This window comes from Pinus tabuliformis, chromosome 7, assembly GCF_031772625.1.
Source record: "Pinus tabuliformis cultivar Carrire ecotype Pingquan chromosome 7, CPIR1, whole genome shotgun sequence".
NCBI lineage: Eukaryota > Viridiplantae > Streptophyta > Pinopsida > Pinales > Pinaceae > Pinus > Pinus tabuliformis.
Genome location: NC_142293.1, coordinates 1457916045 through 1457937306, shown reverse-complemented (window position 1 = coordinate 1457937306; position 21262 = coordinate 1457916045). Strand labels below are relative to the sequence as shown.

The 21262-nt window shown below is 34.8% G+C and overlaps 1 long non-coding RNA gene across 1 annotated transcript; it reads right to left on the bottom strand.

Moving 5' to 3' along the window:
* Positions 1–10153: 10153 nt before the first annotated feature.
* LOC149253259 (uncharacterized) lies at positions 10154–20806 on the bottom strand. The gene is made up of 2 exons (XR_016266170.1): positions 20724–20806; positions 10154–10389 (listed from the first exon to the last, which is right to left on the bottom strand). It is a non-coding gene; the product is annotated as an uncharacterized LOC149253259 (long non-coding RNA).
* Between the last annotated feature and the right edge of the window lie 456 nt (positions 20807–21262).

Below are 21262 nucleotides of genomic sequence, written 5' to 3'. Positions count from 1 at the left end.
GCAAATTGATATATTTAATGGGCTCACATTTCTGCACAGATTTATTAATATTAATGTTCATTTATTTATTTAATATTAGTGTTGTTTTTTTTTTTTTAATAAGTTAACAACTATTAAAGTGCAAAAGAGTAGCTCTATGGAAAAATTTGCAGAGTTTAAGTATCATAAATTACAAATTTTTCTGGTTAAGCAGTCATAGCATGCAAAAAAAAAAAAAGGATACTTGGGTGGAGGTATTACCTGGAGTATTAAAAGTGGTGGAATTTGGGTAAAAAAATTCAAAAAATTTAGGAGCCTTGTTTGAACCATGTTTTTTTTCTCACAATAAATACTCAAAATTACATTCTTGCAAGTTTCATGCATTTAAATTTAATTTTTTAAAATTCAAACCTTTTTCGCATTTTCCTATTTCCCATTGATGTTACAAATTTGGTAGTATTATTATGATTTTCATGATTTAAACTCATATACCCGGAAAATCGATGAATTGGTGTGAGCGGGTCGATTCCCGGAATCAACCCGCTCACACCAATTCATCGATTTTGCAAGTTTCGATTTTCCAATGAGGATGTTACAAATTTGGTAGTATTATTATGATTTTCATGATTTAAACAAAGATGGTAATAATTACCCGCTCACACCAATTCATCGATTTTCCAATGAGGATGTGTAACACTTGGGGTTATCACCACAATTACTAATATTATATAGATATGTTTTCTTTCGCTTCTCTTCTTTACCATCAAAATTGAAGCTAAAGTCCTAACAATGAGGATTACTATTATGTGAAACTATACCGGTTAATATTTGTAAGGGTGATGCTACACTTTGGTTGGTTGATGACGTGATCCTTTGCGTTCATGCCATGATATAAATATATATATGGAATTCGTTTGTCATCTCTATACACATTTTTTCTAAAGTCTTTGCTTTCCCTTTACCAGCTAAACGTCTTTCTAATGTTACAAGACTTTCCCTTTTCATGCTAAATGTCTTTGTAATGTTACTCAACAAGGATTATATTTAGTCGACAAGAGTAAAGTTGGAAGTTATTTTAGTAATGTTACTCAACAAGGATTATATTTAGTCGACAAGAGTAACGTTGGAAGTTATTTTAATCATCAAAATTTTCATAGATGCTTTACTCTTCCAATCATATCAATATTTTGAATACTTTAGATCTTCATCCTTGATGCTTTCCAAGTTATGGTAGTGTACCTTTGATTATGTTGTCAGGGTCATACCACTCTGAATTAATGTCCTTATCTATAACAATGTGCAGTTCGAGTCATACCTGTGGCTAAAAAAAATTATGGTGACTAGAATAATTTAAAGAACCATCAAATTTTGTGAACCCAGCTGTGTACTTGGTAGTATAGTAATAGGCCACGTCAAGGTGTCCATGTGAAATTCATATAGACTTTGTGGTAGCCTATCTTCTACGACTATGAGTAAACTAGGTGATCCAATGGTCAGCATATTATCTAGGGTTGTACATTGCTTAACCTTCCCTACAATTTCTTTTTTTTTGTTGGGAGAAATTATTCCTTTACCCTCTACCGCGTCGCACCCCTAGTATTGCTGCACGGACAAAGGAGGGGGAGTGTGGGGGGACGGTAGGGTGTAGGGTGAGGGAAGGGGTGTGGGGCCGGGGAGGCGGGGAAGCTTAGGAAGCTTCGTTCAAATAGAAAATTCAGCTGAAAACAAACATCTAGCGTGGCATGCAAAGGATGGACCACGAAGAAATACAGAGTTGGCGAGTGAAACAAAGAGAAAACACAGATTTGATGGATGCAGGGAGTACAATAACTTGGTAATCATATCAAGGGATTTGTCATCATCATCATTTTCGGAGATTGGATCAGGCGTGTTACTTTAATTATTAATGTGTAGTGAATCCAGACAAGAGATCTCTCGTGAGAGGAATAAGTTAATGGGGCCGGGGCTTCAATGTAGTCGTCAGGGGGTTGTGAAGGGCGCATGGGTAGGGGCTCGCCCATACTTGCCTAATTGTCCACTTAGCCTCATTATCCCTCACCTGACCTCCCGCTCGCCGATCGACCCGCCTGCCCGTTAGAGGTGGCTGGGCAATTCTGATTATACAAATAAAAAATTTATGGTATATTTTTGTTGTTAATTTAAGTTAACATGTTTTTTTATTTACTAATTTATGTGTTTTTTTTTAGGGAAATGGCATCAAGGAAAATTTCTGTGAATCTTTCTGGACCAAAGAGTCTTAAAGGTGTATCTTCAAAAAACATTGGTGAACGAACTCCACCTGAGCTCATGCCTACAAATATTTCAAGTGCTTTAAGTGATAGGAAGCTAATCTCAGATTGGAAAAGTTTAAAAGAGGTGAAATTTCCATCAAGAGTCTGGTATGTGAAAGAAAGAGAGAGCACAACTGTGATTTTCGCATTGATTTTTAAGTTAATTATTATTTTTTGAAAAAAAAAGTTATTATTATTTTTTTGACATGAAATTCATAAAAAAAATTATTATTTGGCCATTTTTAGTTAATATTTTTGTATAAAAATTGTGATTTTGACATGTTAATTCTAGCAAAAAATTATCAAAACGTTTAGTTTTTTTGTTAAAAATGGTTATTTTTTATGTCCATTGTTAAAAAATGTTGTTTTTTAGAAACAATTATTTCATGTGGATTGAAAAATTAATTAAGGATGTCTAAATATGTAGATTATCTAAAATTCAAACTATCGACTTTCTAATTTAAAACACAAAACAATAAAAACCCCACTAAAAAAAAAAAATTAAGATAGAGAACAAGAAAATATGAATACAATGACGACTTCAAAAACTATCAAATTTAGAAAATAATTTTTTACATTTCACACACTAGAAAATTTAAAGTCAAAAAATAGGTCTTTTAAAAAAAGGGTGTGATGCAGAATACTCACTTTTAAAAATCAGGATGAAAATCACTACCATTCACTAACATTCTAAAACTTAATGCACATGAAAAAAATTAAAGTTCCAAAAACCATGTTCTAAAAAAAACATGTGTATTCTGCATCACCACTTTTGAAAATCGAGTCATTTTTTTGCCACCTCTACAAAACGAGTAACAATATTAGTTCCCGTTTCAAAGTTTACATTGTTATTTTAAAAAGTAAACGATGATGCATATCAAAGAAAATCATTAGATATGTAATTTTCCACTAGTTATCAAAGGAATATGTTACATTAATTACATTTATATATTTTAAAAAATAAACGTTGATGCATATCAAAACTAGGCCAAGGTTAATGTTGTAATATGAGTTACCTAGAATCATTCCCTAAACTACTTTTGTAAATAACTAGCAACAATGCAAAGAGCCATGCATCTTCGTAGATGAAAGTATCTCATTAGAATGACTATATAATAAAATAAAAAAATGAAGTGAGGTGTAAAAATAATAATTCGGGTTTATAGCTTGTATATGGTTTTTGATTTATAGTTTTGCTTGCGGAAGGTATTGTGCTTGTAGTTTTCTAGTGCATCTTTATAGATGAAAGCGCTGGTAGTATTTTCTAGAGCATCTTTATAGATGAAAGTATCTTATTAGAATGACTATATAATAAAGGTAGATTTTACAAATATGGAATTGTTTTCACAAAATAAATAAAGAGCCGAAGGTTGAGGATATAGAGGACATTGAGTGGAGTTGAAATTTGATTGTATATTTTATTATTACTAAAAAGAGTTGTTCGAGTTGGGTTTTTCACGTAACATTTGTGTTGTTTTAATAAATTATTATTGATTCAAGATTTTTTGTAATTTATTTATTAATGGGTGCTCAAAATATAACAATATTGAGGACATTTGTAAACATAGTTCCATGTCTAATCATACTAATTAGAGATTTTCACAATTTATTTAAATATATTTATTTTTTTGCTTTTTAGGTGATTAAATATTATTTGAAAGTGAGAACTAATTAGAGATTTTCACAATTTATTTAAATATATTTATTTTTTTGCTTTTTAGGTGATTAAATATTATTTGAAAGTGAGATTGTATTTGCATGCTTTAGATTCTATTTTCCATAGTGATGTGTAATAGACTATTATGGTTGTGTATCAATTAAATGATTATGTTTTTTTGTTTTGTTTATAAATTATCAAGTTTGTAAGTTCAATTATTTTTATATTTATATCTTACTCAATGTTGCATGCAAGGACAAACATATCATTACCATGGAACTTTGCTTAGCTATAATAATTGATGCATTATATATGTGCTCTTTTATTATAAAATGTAATGTTAAAAATTAAAATATAAAACAAAATTAAATTATTATTTGCACTCTTTTCACACTTCATAATTTTGTTAGTTTTGCTCCAATTCAATATATTATCATTAATATAAATATCATTGAAATAAATCATTTAATTGAATATATATATATATATATATATAATTTACTTTGATAATAATTAAATGTTATTTTATTTTTTTGTGTGAGATCAAATATAATAAAATAAAATAAAGTGAGATGTCTACAATTATTTTTTTAGTGTAAAAATAATAATTCAGGTTCATAGTTTGCACATGGTATTGTGCGTGTAGTATTTTCTTGCGTAGAATATACAAATATGGTATTGCTCTCATAAAATAAATAAAGAACAAAAGGTAGAATACATTGAGTGGAGTTGAAGTTTGATGTATAATTTATTATTAATAAAAAGAGTTGTTCTAGTTGGGGTTTCCACATAAAATTTGTGTTGTCTTAATAAATTATTATTGATTCAAGAGTTTTTGTAATTTATTTATTAATTGGTGCTCAAAATATAATAATATTGAGAGCATTTCTAAACATGGTTGTGGGTCTAATCATACAAATTAGAGATTTCCACATTTATTTTAAATATATTTATTTTTTGGTCTTTTTGGTGATTAAATAGTTCTTGAAAGTTAGATTGTATTTGCATGCTTTAAATTCAATCTATTTACATAATTAAGTGTAATAGACTAATATGGTTGTGTATCAAATTGAGATTTCATGCAAGAGAATCTAGTAAAACATTTCCATTGTTCAAAAGGTATTTCCTGCTTATATATATATACACACACAACACTATTTAAATAATTTCAAGAAGTTTAGTTTTATCATCTTGTTTAATAAAAAAAAAAAAAAAATCATTAGATAAAGAAACTAAAATTGAAATTTTAAATTTGTGACAATTCTTTGTGGTGGCCATAAAAACCCTTAAAACCTAAAAATTTTAAACAATAAAATAAAATTTAAGTGTTTATTTTAAGGACTCCTCACTATTTTGTGAAAGCACTGCATGAAGGACATTATCAAGCTACTAACAAGCATGTAATGAAAGAAAGAATCACAGCCATTTACATCATTTATTTATTATAATCATGGAAATTTATGAACTTAAAAATTCCAAAGAATATATCACAAATATAGTTGATATGCAGTTCTTTTAAAGTGTATCATTAGTATAAGACAAAATGCACATACAATTTCAAATGTGAAAAACACTACTCTAATACACTATTGTATATCAAGAGAAAGTTTAGTCTATCCCTCAAAATATAATATTCATTACAAAAAGAGAAACTTCTTTTTACACAAAACATTAATTAAAGCCATAAAATTGTTCAAGTTCCCTGAATATAGTGAGTTGTTTTAGTTCTCAAAGTGGTAAGCTTAATAGGTTTAGTAAGAGAAATACTAGTTATAAGCATATATGCTCTATGTATTGTTTTTGAGCCTTGAACCCACATGCTTTCAAGTCTTTGTGTGTAATTTTTATTCTTTTTACCATCTCAAGATAATTTTCCCTTTTTTCCTTTTGCAAAAGTTGGAATATTATCAATAGATATGCAAATTGATATCAACATAATAAAAAACTGGGTCAATAAAAATGCAAAATGGTATTGGATATAATGAATAAATGGGGACCATACAAAATGAAAGAAGACACAATGCATTGAAAAGCTATGTAATTATAATGTATAATAAATTATATGTCAATGTATTATGAGATAGGGTATAGGGCATACAACTTACCTTTCCTAAATTCCCTTGAAAACTAGGTGAACATCAAAATGGTTGCTAACAATGTGGCTTTCACTGCATCATTCTCTCACAATCTATTATATGTGGATGGGTTTGAGGAAATGCATATTCTTTATTCTAGAAACAATATTGTAATTAGATATATAATTATGAATCTCAATCATTTGTCGATTCATTGTTCATTTGTTTCACACAATCATTCATAAGTAATAAAGTATTTAAATGATTTCTCTTAGCTATAGCACCAAGCTAGGTATATGGAGGAAGTAATGCATCATCAACTGACTCTAAAAACAACATTTGGTTCAATTGCACACCTTCACAAATATTTTTTGAAAGATGTATTAGTTATCATTATGAACCTACATTTTAAATATATTTTCATACTATCGGAACTATTCTATCTAGATTGACTTATTATAGCAAGTCTAGGAGATGAGACCATTTTAGAGTGTAGGATTATAAAACTATCAATTATAGTAACTTATTTTGTTTATATTAAAATTTAAGCAAATACACTTGCATATCATATCCTCTTCATAATATCATATATTTCTCCCATTGAAAACATGGCATTGATATGTTATGTATAAGAAAAGGTTAAATAACATAGAAGATGAGGTTTCTTGAAATTGTCTGTAACTCTAGCCAAAACCAACAACAACAATAGATAAGCTTGCAAAACAATGAAGATAATATGATCAACCTGCAAATCAATGAACATTTGATAAGCCTACAAAATTAAAATATGTACTTAAGAATAAATTATAAACTGTAAGGAATAATATTATCCAATCATGCTTGTAAGGCATTTTTGAAGTATTTAAAATTTTAAAGGACATAATTTTAGGGTTTAGTGTATTGAACCCCAAGTTTTCAACATTTGGTGCATGGTCCCACAAACGTTCACATCATCAAACTTTAAATTTGTAGATTATAATGGAAAATTAGAATATGATAGTTTCTTTGGTTGCAACAACTTCAATCACCCTCCCATCCTAGTGATTGCTGTTGTGGAAAATCTGGATTGCGTATAAGAGGGACCTCTTGTGAGCACAACAACAGGGTACAATTAATGCCAAGTGGAGAGGACTTGCATTAGGTGGAATGATTACATTAATTGGCATGATCACTGCCACAAAATTCGTTAGTCGTTTCTATTGCTTTCCTTCCTCCCCCATTCAAATTGTTCCAATTTCCAAACACACCCATGGGAAATTTGAACTCTCATTAAGAATGGGGGGCCCCGGAATACATATAGAACGTTCCAAAACATTGCTAGAGGCATATGGACACATTAGAGAATTTTTTGAATAGGGAGGTTGGATGGAGTATGTTGATAGATTGTATGGGTATTCTGATGAGATAACTTTACAAATTTACATGTAGTTTAGGGAAGATAGATTTGAGGTAGTAAGGACAGTGGTGCATGCAACATAGGAAGCAATTGCAAAAGAAATAGGGTTTTACTCTAGACAGGAGAATAGTGGTATGCCCACTGGAAACCCCAAATTGAAATTTTATGGCAATTCCTTGAGCCAGGTGAATGGCTCATAGAGAGAGTCTCATGATTTGAAAGGATGTCATTACCAAAAGCATTGGTCAATGTTGCATTCATTATCTATAATTATTTCACATGTGAAGGGAGGTATGTAGTTGTTTATTTACAACACATTTGAATGCTAGACCACTTGTGTCATGGCAGGTTGGTTAACATGCCCTATTTTCTTGCAAACACCCTACAAAATATGGCCTAATTGGTACAAAAATATAATAGGCCAATCGAAACCCTATCCCATTATGGCCTCGTTAAACATTTGGTCGTAAGTGTGCTGCAAAAGCATTGTAGAACTTTGAATGACATAGTTGGAAGGTCATTGCTTGCATATGTTGCTACTCCGCTAAAGGATGCCTTAGACGCTGCAACTCCACCCAATGACCTCATGACTACAAAAATTCCGATAGAAGCTTTCGATATGGAATTCCCTCTAGCAACCGAGCTACCCAGTGTTCAGATTACAAAGTTTCTTGAGGATTATGTTGCTAATTCCCCAGAAAAGGTAGATGCACAAGATGACGATGATGTAGAAATATTGGGGAGTAAACCTACCACCAAAAGATTGAGAGGAATAAGGATGTGCCAGGCAATGGTGCTAATAGCCAAGAAGAAGAAGACAAAGAGGACCCATGTTGTTGAAATTCTTGAAACCCTCCTTGCTATTATAGAAGAACTAGCAGAGGAGGTTTCCCATATTGCTATACAAGAACCAACAAAGGTAATGAAGGAAACCCACGATGATCATGTACTAGATGTAGAGATGGAAATATGTTTCGACCACCTTGCTGACATAAAATACCCAATAGAGGAGGTCTCCCATGTTGCTACACAAGAACCACCAAAGGTAATGAAGGAAACCCACGATGGGCCCGTACGAGATGTAGAGATGGAAACACAAATCAACCACCTTGCTGACACACAAGAACCACCATGGAAATTTTTGGGAGAGGGCCTCATAATAATTCAATAGTTTTATGAGGGCGAGGAGGATCTTCTAGAGGTTGAAGAAACTCCACCATACTTGAAGAAACAAAACAAGCATGTTAAAAGAATAAGTACCCCTTCATTTATGCCTTTGTATATTTCATTGTTAAGGAAGAATAGGGTTCTTCAGATGAAAAACAAAGAACTTCAATACATAGTTAAAACAATAACATAGAAGCTCAAGAAAAAAACTTGTGAAAAATTAAATTGGTTGACCCAAGTTGCAGACTTGCTAACCATGGGTTTCATACATGTACCTTCACCTAGGGTCAAAGAAATTATACTCCTTGGCAAAAAACAAACCCAAGGCACTACTGTGCAAACAAAGGATGAAGAACTAAATATAACCCATTGTTTTGTGTGTACAAAAGGAAGGATGGTAGAGGAAAAGGATGTTCAAGTGGAGATACCATATCCTTTGATAAAGGAAAAAGACGATAATCTTGCCTAGTTGATAGCCTCGTATGAGGGAGAGGGCAATAAAATAACCCAAGACTCTGTTGTGCAAAGAAAGGATGATGAACTAGACATAGCCCACAATATATTCCTGTTGATATCGATAATCTTTTTCGCTATAAGATAAATGGTATGATATTGCTCCTTATTTTTCAGAAAGAAAAAGCTGAATTTGTATTATGTTGAGATTGTATAACAACAGCAGATGAATGCATAGGACATAGGACAATAGATGATATTGCTCCTATCTCTTCTCTAAACAACATTAGTACGCAAGAGCATGAATGTTGAATTTGGTAGTTTCAGAGGCCGATGAGGCATTGAATACATTAAGTGAATGTTTAATCCACGGTTTTGTGATGTGGATAGGACTGTGCAATATCTACATTAATTACCTTGAAAGGGCCAGGCATATTTACCATTTTATCTGACTATTAATACTGGGGGCAATATATGCGTTAGATGATGAATTTTTTTCAATTTTAGGGTGAGCAATTTATGCCTTAAATAATGCCCCTCTTTCAATTTTACTGTCTGGCTTATTGAAAGTCCATGGATATGTATGGCACTCATGAATGCAGGAATGTACTGTGACAGTTACTTAGCTTATTAAATAAGCTGTAGCATTGACAATGTGGATTTGGTAGGTCTAAGGGCGATGTGTTTGACCATAAAATCCTACCTACAAACCAAATACGGGCGATGTGTTTGTGTCCGTATTTGTTCTTTTGCGTTTCAACAGCGAGATGTACTTCGTTGTGTTTTTAATTCTAACCTGATCTTGTGATCCGAGCTCATTGTGTTTGAATGAAATTGCACTATGAATCCTGATATTATCCAGATTTATGTATCTATCCAATTTAATTATTTGATTTTTATTTTATTAATTTGAAAATATAATTTATAATTTTTTTTTATTTTTTTTTTATAGTATAGTTTTATGAAAAATTATGTTTTTTAATCGTGATCCCAGCTCATTGTGTTTGAATGAAATTGCACTAGGGGAGAGATTCCTAATGTTGTGTAGGGACCAGTAGTTGATATAATACTGGTCCCACCAAACCACCAGTGATTAAGACTTTTGAAACCAAAATTTAGACAGAAATAAATAACATTATGTATAAATAAGTATTAAATTATGTCCAAAAATCACCCATACATTGACTGGGCCCACAAGTGTCCATAAATAGTATTTTACTACTTAATATTGCAAAACATATTGACCCAAGTAGAAAACAGCTAGAGCCATAAAGGCTTCCAAACTGGTCTATTCCAGAAGTACAAAACAGCAGTCACTTCAACCCCCACTCATCAGAACTGCAACTTTGCATCCCAAATAAATATGCCTACCTGCACATAACAAAAGGAATGTATGTCAGCATAACTGCTGTGTTGTTCAACAGCTAAACACCCTATGTTCAATAAATGACACCCAACCCAATAACAATTAAATCCACTTTGTTCAATAAATGACACCCAACCCAATAACAATTAAATCCACTTTGTTCAATAAATGATACCCAGACCCAATAACTGCAATAAATGACACCCATCTCACTCTATTTCTCATTAAAACAGATCAAAGCACATGGATCAACAAATAAACAATTCCCAACCATTAGATCACATCAAATTAAATCCATACCACACATTCAAAATGAAGCCATTGCAATCCATGTGCATCCATGTCCACCAATTAAAATCAAGTCCCCAAAACTATAAAAGAAGTCCACCCACTGTTGAAGTTCATCTTATGCTTTCAAACTATTCAGCAAACTTGAAGACAACATCACAAAACAGTGGCCAATATATTCAAGTTAGTTATATGAATTACAACTCATTCTTCTTACAGTTCTGTTTTCATTGTTTTCATTTATCAGATTTCTTACATTACAGTTCTGTCCATAGGGTGACAGTTAACCTATACAGTTACAGTTAACCTTTTTTATACAGAGTTTATGTATGTGTTCTAGCTTATTATATCATCAGCTTCATAGTGATTACAGCTTACATATCACAGAGGTTACGTATGTCGTGTTAGTACTGTAGTCATAGCTTGTTTACTTTACATGAATTGAACCTTAGCTTACACCTTAGCTTACAGGAATTGAGCGAGCGATTATTATGGCTTGGGTTCTGCAGGAATTGAACCTTAGCTTACACCTTAGCTTACAGGAATTGAGCGAGCGATTATTATGGCTTGGGTTCTATGCAGAATGAGTTAAAACATAGAGCAAATAAGTGAATTTCTACTACTGGTGAATGGACCATAGAACTGTAAGATTTTAGATAATGAGAAAACACAATTATAAGTAACATAGCAGATGACCATCTTATTGGCCTTCATATCTTTTCACCTCGTTGAGCTCGAGACCTTAGGGTATGGAGAGCCCGAGCCATACGAAGTTGTAAAAGTTGGACCAAAGGAATGGGGATTTACATAACTCAGCTCTGTAAATTAAGTCACAGATAATGGAGAGAAATCTTGGAGCAGAGATTGTTCTTCACAATATTCAAAATAACTAAATAAATTATATGAAAAATATAAAAAATAAATGACTGCAATGAAACTCGATTAAACTGAAGTAAAACCGATTGTCTATGACACCTAGGAGACCATAGAATCAAATGTAATAGTGATTACAGCTTACATATCACAGAGGTTACGTATGTCGTGTTAGTACTGTAGTCATAGCCAATAGCTAATCACTGGAAGAAGAAACATGACTCGCTATCCTTCCAAGCAAGCAATCCCCACATCCCTTCCCGTTCCTTATATAGTTTCATCTCCCTAGCCATATTCAATCGGAGACCGAGTCTAACCTTGAATAGCATCAGAATCAAAGCCAGCATTCGAACCATTTCCAGCCCAAGATTGATGCAATGCATAAAAAGGTAGGTAGTAAAAAGGCAGTTAGCACTGTAGTCATAGCTTGTTTAGCTTACAGGAATTGAAGCTTAGCTTACAGGAATTGAGCGATTATTATGGCTTGGGTTCTATGCAGAATGAGTTAAAACATAGAACAAAAACGAATTGTAACTTTAATGACTCTGATAAACTTAGTAATTTTTCACATATTTTCAGACCTTGACAATCATCATTGAAACATCACATTGAAACATAATCGAAAGACATTGAAACATAATCGAAAGACATGTATTTTCAGAAGCATGAAGCTATTGAGAAAGCAAAAATTTTGATATTGAGTCGAAAGAATGCAAATAAGTGAATTTCTACTACTGATGAATGGACCATAGAACTGAGGAATGGTTTCTTAGAATGGAAGCCCGAGCGGATTAGATGACTGTAAGATTTGAGATAATGAGAAAACACAATTAGGTAAACAAGCATGGTTAGAAAGAGTCATATGTAACTACTGTGTTCTAATTGCATAACTACTGTGTTCTAATACATAATCAATACATATGGATACACTGTAATCACTGTATATGTATATCCTAATGTAATACATATGGATAGACTGTAATCACTGTATACGCATATCCTAATGTAAGATGACTGTAAGATTTGAGATAATGAGAAAACACAATTAGGTAAACAAGCATGGTTAGAAAGAGTCATATGTAACTACTGTGTTCTAATTGCATAACTACTGTGTTCTAATACATAATCAATACATATGGATACACTGTAATCACTGTATATGTATATCCTAATGTAATACATATGGATAGACTGTAATCACTGTATACGCATATCCTAATGTAACAAGCTCTGTTTCCTCATTACTTTGATTTCCATGGTTCTACTTATGGCACTGATTCAACCATTAGTAATGATTACACTCTACTCTATAAGGTAAGTACATATTGAATAGACCTACTTATTACTTGTATTCCCTAATCTTTAACAGATATAAGGAGAATGACGTAATTCATACATGTTTACATACCTCATTGGTTTAGCTGTATAAAGCTGTTGAAAGTAAATGGAAAATGATATATGAAAACAGTGACATACATGTTGATAATTTCCTGTAATAGAGGAAAAGTATTTTTGCAGAAGTAATAAAGCATAATTTGACATATATTCTAATGTCTAAATGCAACATACATGTTGATAATTTCCTGTAATAGAGAATAAGTAATTTTTGCAGAAGTAATAAAGCATAATTTGACATATATTCTAATGTCTAAATGCATGCAATAATTTTACAGGTTGTTGCATCTATGGCAAAAGGAAGTTACTCTGCTCGTACAAGGAGAAGTGGTAGGAGAGTGACAAGGGGTGCGCAGCTGCGATGCACATCGTCCGATGATGACAGGCCAACTGATGTCAATGCCGGCAATGCACCAGGGAACATTGTTGAAAATGACCATGTGACAGCCGCTGATGTTAACACAGCATCAGCCACAGAACCACCATCAACAACAGTCCAAGGGGCAAGCTCAACTAAAAAGATCAGTGCTATAAGAGGATGGACAAAAGAACAAATGTTAGTTGCAATTGACGACATAGAGTTTAATGGATACTCAGTTCGGGCATCTGCAAAAAAACATGGTATTCCTCCCTCATCAATACATTATTGGATAAATGGACTGACTCATACAAAACGTAGAGGGCCTCTTACAGTTATGACTGAGGAGGAGGAGGCTGAGGTGGTTGAGTGGTGTAAAGAGATGGCCCAACTGGGACATGGGCTAGAGTTGATACAACTCAAATCAACAGTTGCTCAAATCTGTCAAGGGAGGCCAAACCCATTCAAAGATGGGTTTCCTGGTAAATCATGGTGGTTTGGGTTTAAAAAAAGGCATCCAGAACTTGTATTGCGTACTGCTGAGGGCCTTGACAGAGACAGAGAATTAAATTTGCGCCCTGCAGTTGTGCAAAAGTTCTATGACACACTTTCTAGTGCTTACGATAAACATTCTTATGGAGCAGACCATATATGGAACTGTGATGAAACAGGTTTACAAGCAGGGAGGAATTGTGGCATGCGGGTAATTGCCAAGAGAGGGAGCCGAAATGTGCCAAAGATTTTGCCCAAGAGCAGGGAGTGGATAACTATTTTATGTTGTGTTAATGCAATTGGTACTTCAATCCCAGGATTTTATCTATTCAAAGGTAAAAATCAACTGAAAAACTATATACAGAACTGTGAACCAGGTGCATGCATGGCTGCACATCCCCATGCATGGATGACTAAAGAACTGTTTCTAAGTTGGCTTTTTCACTTTGCTGCATCGGTACCAGGTGGCGTCTCGCCTAATAACAGACACCTTTTGATATTAGATGGCCATGGGAGCCACATGGCTGTACAAACAATTGAGGAAGCAAACAATTTAGGCATCGACCTGTTGACATTGCCCGCTCATACCACTCATAGGCTGCAACCCCTTGATGTTAGTGTGTTTGGCCCTTTCAAGAACTATTTCAGGTCGGAGCGTGCTGCATGGATGGCAAAGAATCCAGGGGTTGAGGTGAAAAGGTTTGAGCTAGCAGAGCTTGCAAGTAAAGCTTTTAAAAGGGCTTTGACACCATCAAATATCAAGGCTGGCTTTAGGAGGACAGGAATCTGGCCACTGAACTATGATGCTCTTATGCATGATACTGGTTGTAGCCAAGTGTTTCACGTGGATGGTCAGGAAGAAGGGAATGTCCAAACAAGTGTTGAAGTGCAAGAAGTAGATGACCAAGATGATGTTGTTGCAGTTGGCAATATGATTTCCCTGTCTCAAGGACACTTATATGCTGAAGATGATGAAACTGTATGTGAAACACAATATAACAATGAACAAATTCCTAGTAACATGGAGATTGTTCCACCAACTCAAGAAAATGAAATTCCTGTTGCTGATATTGCTAATGATATTGTTGAACATGCAGTTGACAATGACCAATTGACATTGCCAAGCCAAGTAACCCCACCTTCATGGCTAGCAGAAGCAATGATCAATATGAATGCACATAGTGTCTCAGCAACCAATGAAGAAAGCATGAACATGCCCTCACAACCAGTAGAATTGAACAGTGAAATTGTTCATTTTTTTGTGGACAATAGATCAATGGAAGAAGATGAAGGACATAATGAGGCATCAAATGAAGATAATGATATGGTTCAATCAGTTCCAACAGATACTGAAAGGGAAGTACCAAGCAATGACATGCAGGTGGGAGGGGTGGAGAAGACACTTGGACGGTTCCTAAAGCTACCAGTAGAGAGAGTATCAATGAAAAAAAATCAAGGTGCACCAGGTAGTCTTCGTCTGGGCCGAAGCTCACAGTTACTCACCTCAGAGGACTATATAAACCTGTTAGTTGAGTCAGAAAAAAAGAAATTTGAAATGCAAGAATTAAAACAGAAAAAGAAGGATATAGTCAAGGAGAAGAAGGCAGCAAGGATTGTTGCAGCACAACGTCGAGCAGAAGAACGGATTGAAAGAGATAAAGCAAGGCAAGTTAAAGACCAACAAAAGCAAATGGCAAGACAGGAAAAGGAAAAACGAAAGGCACAACAAATGCTTGAAAAGGAACAAGGGATGATCAACGATACAAGAATAGCTGATGAAACCAGGATTATTTCAAACTCATTGGACTCCATTGCAGACAATACACCATTATTCCAAGATCTCATAAACATTCAAGTGCCCCACTATCAAACTGAGGGTTTACCCACTTGCCTTGTTCCTACCAGAGCTGGTGTCAATTCTCTGTATGCTCATTACACACCTCCACTTATTGCAGGGGTCAGTAGGGAAAATGTGAGGTATGGGTACTCAGTACCTCCATGGTTGGAAGCTGCAAATTGGAATCAATCATATGGCATCAATCAACCATTTCCTAATCAGCCCTTGACTGGTAGGCCAACCTACCTGGCTCAAGAAGGTAACTCGGGGAGTTTTGGCACTCAAGATTCTCAGGGCCATAAAGAATAGGGGTGCCATATGTTTTTGGTTCTAACCACATTATGATGTGGATTTTGGATAGATTGTATCTTTTTCTTGGCACAGAAACATTTTGGCTTACAACACTAGATTGTATCTTTTTCTTGTCACAAAAATATTTTGGCTTAGAACACTAGATTGTATCTTTTTCTTGTCCTAAGAAACATTTTGGCTAACAACCTAGTAGTGATTTCTTGTGGCAACCTAACTGTGTGTTGATAAGAAATTTTCAATGGAATATGTCTTTCTGTAAAATATTAATTATGATAAAACTATTTCTATAAGTTATTCTGTGCACCCTCCCCGCCACGTCAGAAAACCACGCGTAAAAGAACATGGAGCCGATACAACACCTGTCCACCATGGAGCTCATGTGTTGGCCATCATATCATTGCATAAAACTTTGTGTTCGCGCCATTTCACAGGTTTGTTCGGGGTCATTGCTGCGATGTTTGGGGATTCAATAATAACATTTCAAGTTGCATATGAAAAAGGCTAAATATAGAAATCAAATGACCAGACAATCTTATTATGATTGAGAGCACTCATTATCAAGTTGAGTATGAAAAAGGCTAAATACAGAGATCAATGAGGAGGCAATCTACCTCACAATAAGTTTTATTAAATGTGAAAAAGCCACTAATAATTTTATTGATTGAGGGGACACTTGAGAAATTGAGAGCACTCATTATCAAGTTGCATATGAAAAAGGCTAAATATAGAAATCAAATGACCAGACAATCTTATTATGATTGAGAGCACTCAATATCAAGTTGAGTATGAAAAAGGCTAAATACAGAAATCAATGAGGAGGCAATGTACCTCATAATAAGTTTTATTAAATGTGAAAAAGCCACTAACAATTTTATTCATTGAGGGGACACTTGAGAAATTGAGAGCACTCATTATCAAGTTGCTCTCATTATCAAGTTGAGCATGAAAAAGGCTAAATAAGTGGACCGTTATCTAAAGGAACATCATTCAACTTGATAGCTCATGCTTCAACCATAATGCTTACAAAGCAATTTCTATCCATTGTATTCTGTAATAGCTAGTCAGTGAACCCCAAGACGGGTTGGAAACAGAGACTACTTCAGATATTCACACAATGAGTAAACTATTATATCATATACTAATTTACATTAGAACTTTGAAGTGAACATCTGAATCAGAGGGACCTAGGAATAAGTCATATTTGCTCATTTACATGATCCACATTCTTAATTAAATTAAAATGAACAGTAAGGCCATTGAATGTGCAAGCCCCATTCTTGGGAGCAATTGGAGGGATGACCTTGTTCGCTGGAAGTGAAGGAGGGAGAAGTATAGCTTTGTCCACTCAACTCCCTCACAATCAGATGGAAACCCTGAGACAGATACTCTTGATCATCCCGTATTGAACATTCTTTCGATTTCTATATGTGGTTCCATATTAATATGTCTCGGTTCTTCTACTTAGTGGACAGTTCACACCTCAATGGCTCAATGGCTAGACAGTTCGCACCTCAATGGCTCAATGGCTTTTCATGTGGTCAATAAATTTTGACATCAGATGTTAGGAGAGATGGGTTTGACACTCAACCCATTAATCTTTGGATGATCTTTTCTCTAAGAGCATTTTATACATTGTATTTTTTATGCCTTCGATCTCAACATTGAAGGCATCAAATTTGCAGCACTGTACAAAGCTCTAAACTCACTTATGGCTCCAATAAGTGGACCGTTATCAAAAGGAACATCATTCAACTTGATAGCTCATGCTTCAACCATAATGCTTACAAAGCAATTTCTACCCATTGTATTCTGTAATAGCTAGTCAGTGAACCCTAAGACGGGCTGGAAACAGAGACTACTTCAGATATTCACACAATGAGTAAACTATTATATCATATACTAATTTACATTAGAACTTTGAAGTGAACATCTGAATCAGAGGGACCTAGGAATAAGTCATATTTGCTCATTTACATGATCCACATCCTTAATTAAATTAAAATGAACAGTAAGGCCACTGAATGTGCAAGCCCCATTCTTGGGAGCAATTGGAGGGACGACCTTGTTCGCTGGAAGTGAAGGAGGGAGAAGTATAGCTTTGTCCACTCAACTCCCTCACAATCAGATGGAAACCCTGAGACAGATACTCTTGATCATCCCGTATTGAACATTCTTTCGATTTCTATATGTGGTTCCATATTAATATGTCTCGGTTCTTCTACTTAGTGGACAGTTCACACCTCAATGGCTCAATGGCTAGACAGTTCGCACCTCAATGGCTCAATGGCTTTTCATGTGGTCAATAAATTTTGACATCAGATGTTAGGAGAGATGGGTTTGACACTCAACCCATTAATCTTTGGATGATCTTTTCTCTAAGAGCATTTTATACATTGTATTTTTTATGCCTTCGATCTCAACATTGAAGGCATCAAATTTGCAGCACTGTACAAAGCTCTAAACTCACTTATGGCTCCAATAAGTGGACCGTTATCTAAAGGAACATCATTCAACTTGATAGCTCATGCTTCAACCATAATGCTTACAAAGCAATTTCTATCCATTGTATTCTGTAATAGCTAGTCAGTGAACCCCAAGACGGGTTGGAAACAGAGACTACTTCAGATATTCACACAATGAGTAAACTATTATATCATATATTAATTTACATTAGAACTTTGAAGTGAACATCTGAATCAGAGGGACCTAGGAATAAGTCATATTTGCTCATTTACATGATCCACATCCTTAATTAAATTAAAATGAACAGTAAGGCCACTGAATGTGCAAGCCCCATTCTTGGGAGCAATTGGAGGGATGACCTTGTTCGCTGGAAGTGAAGGAGGGAGAAGTATAGCTTTGTCCACTCAACTCCCTCACAATCAGATGGAAACCCTGAGACAGATACTCTTGATCATCTCGTATTGAACATTCTTTCGATTTCTATATGTGGTTCCATATTAATATGTCTCGGTTCTTCTACTTAGTGGACAGTTCACACCTCAATGGCTCAATGGCTAGACAGTTCGCACCTCAATGGCTCAATGGCTTTTCATGTGGTCAATAAATTTTGACATCAGATGTTAGGAGAGATGGGTTTGACACTCAACCCATTAATCTTTGGATGATCTTTTCTCTAAGAGCATTTTATACATTGTATTTTTTATGCCTTCGATCTCAACATTGAAGGCATCAAATTTGCAGCACTGTACAAAGCTCTAAACTCACTTATGGCTCCAATAAGTGGACCGTTATCAAAAGGAACATCATTCAACTTGATAGCTCATGCTTCAACCATAATGCTTACAAAGCAATTTCTACCCATTGTATTCTGTAATAGCTAGTCAGTGAACCCTAAGACGGGCTGGAAACAGAGACTACTTCAGATATTCACACAATGAGTAAACTATTATATCATATACTAATTTACATTAGAACTTTGAAGTGAACAACTGAATCAGCGGGACCTAGGAATAAGTCATATTTGCTCATTTACATGATCCACGTCCTTAATTAAATTAAAATGAAAAGTCAATGATACAGTAAGGTTTTATCGTTGGAGCCCGAGAAGGGTTAGTTATTGAAATGCATTTTATGTATGAGAACATAATTCATTACTAAAAATATTTATTCTCTTATCTCTGTAACCATCAGTAACCGGTTTTGGAATCGACTGTAAAATGTGTGAACTTTTTTTTTCAGAGAAAAAAGCATCACATATTATATTGACAATATAAAAAACATCATAAGATACAAAAGGGTGGCATATGACAGCCACTGTCCGAGACATCTCGAGGAAAGGAAAATGTCAGAGGTCCGAAAACATATACATCAGGTTCAGGAAAATAGCAAAAAGCATCAAAATTAATAACCAGGAGTAACAAATTCCAAAAACGAACAAGACTTCTCTTCCTCCATAGTTAAATAACTGCAATGGTAGACTTATACTGCCCCATACATATGGCCATTAAAGAATTTGTTATTTTCAGCGCAACCAAAAAAAACCCCAAATTTGCTTAAACTGTAAATATACTCAAATTAGTCAATTGTGAGCAGCGTCAACATGGAAACAAAAAGGACTATGTATACAGGATATCCATATTGCAAAACATATACATCAGGTTCAGGAAAATAGCAAAAACACCAAAATTAATAAGCAGGAGTAACAAATTCCAGAGACGAACATGACTTCTCTTCCTCCATAGTTAAATAACTGCAATGGTAGCCCATACATATGGCCATTAAAGAATTTGTTATTTTCAGCGCAACAAAAAAAACCCCATATTTGCTTAAACTATAAATATACTCAAATCAGTCAATTGAGAGCAACGTCAGCATGGAAACAAAAAGGACTGTGTATACAGGATATCCATATTGCAAAACATAGCAAAAAGCACCAAAATTAATAACTAGGAGTAACAAATTCCAAAAACGAACAGGACTTCTCTTCCTCCATAGTTAAATAACTGCAATGGTAGACTTACACTGCCCCATACATATGGCCATTAAAGAATTTGTTATTTTCAGCGCAACCAAACAGCGAAAACAACGAAAACAACGAAATTTCAGATAAACCCTAAACCTTCAACAACAAACAGCTCAAAATATCCCATAAACCCTAAACCTTCAACAACAAACAGCTCAAAATATCCCATAAACCCTAAACCCTCGGAAAAAAATCCTCCAAAAAATGCCATAAAATGCCATAAAAGTTTACAAAATATCCAAAAATAGAGATGTTGTGTTGAAAAACACAGAGAATGCTGGTAGGATTAAAATCCTACCGGGTACATGGTCGCCGACCTCCCCCACCTTCCCTGGAGCTCGCCAGACCTTCTCCACACCTGCAACAACGTTCTGCACACCTGCAACGAGAAGAAAAATATATATTAGGGAACTGAAAACCACAAAAACACCACCACAAAACAGCAAATTGACAGCAAAACACCATTTGACCTCGAGCTCAGTAAAACAGCGACCGACTCCTCCCCAAACAACAAAATCGTCGAATAAGACCAGCAACAGAGAAATGCTAAACAACTGACATTCCAGAACGACCAAGAACTCCAGGCGGAAAAGCACAAGAAAAGGAGAAGCGCTGTGCCAACCACAAACCCTGAAACTCCAGCAAACATTCGCACCAGCACCTGCATACCAGGCGAAGCGCGCAGGTCCACAAACCCTGTCAACCGAACAAACGCCTCAAACAACACAGCTATAAACGACGAAGTGCGCAGGTTCCGGGGCCGTCCCGTGCCATAATCGGCGGGGGGCTTCGCCCAACGACCGGCCCCGAGCAGAAACACACAGGGAAACTCATACA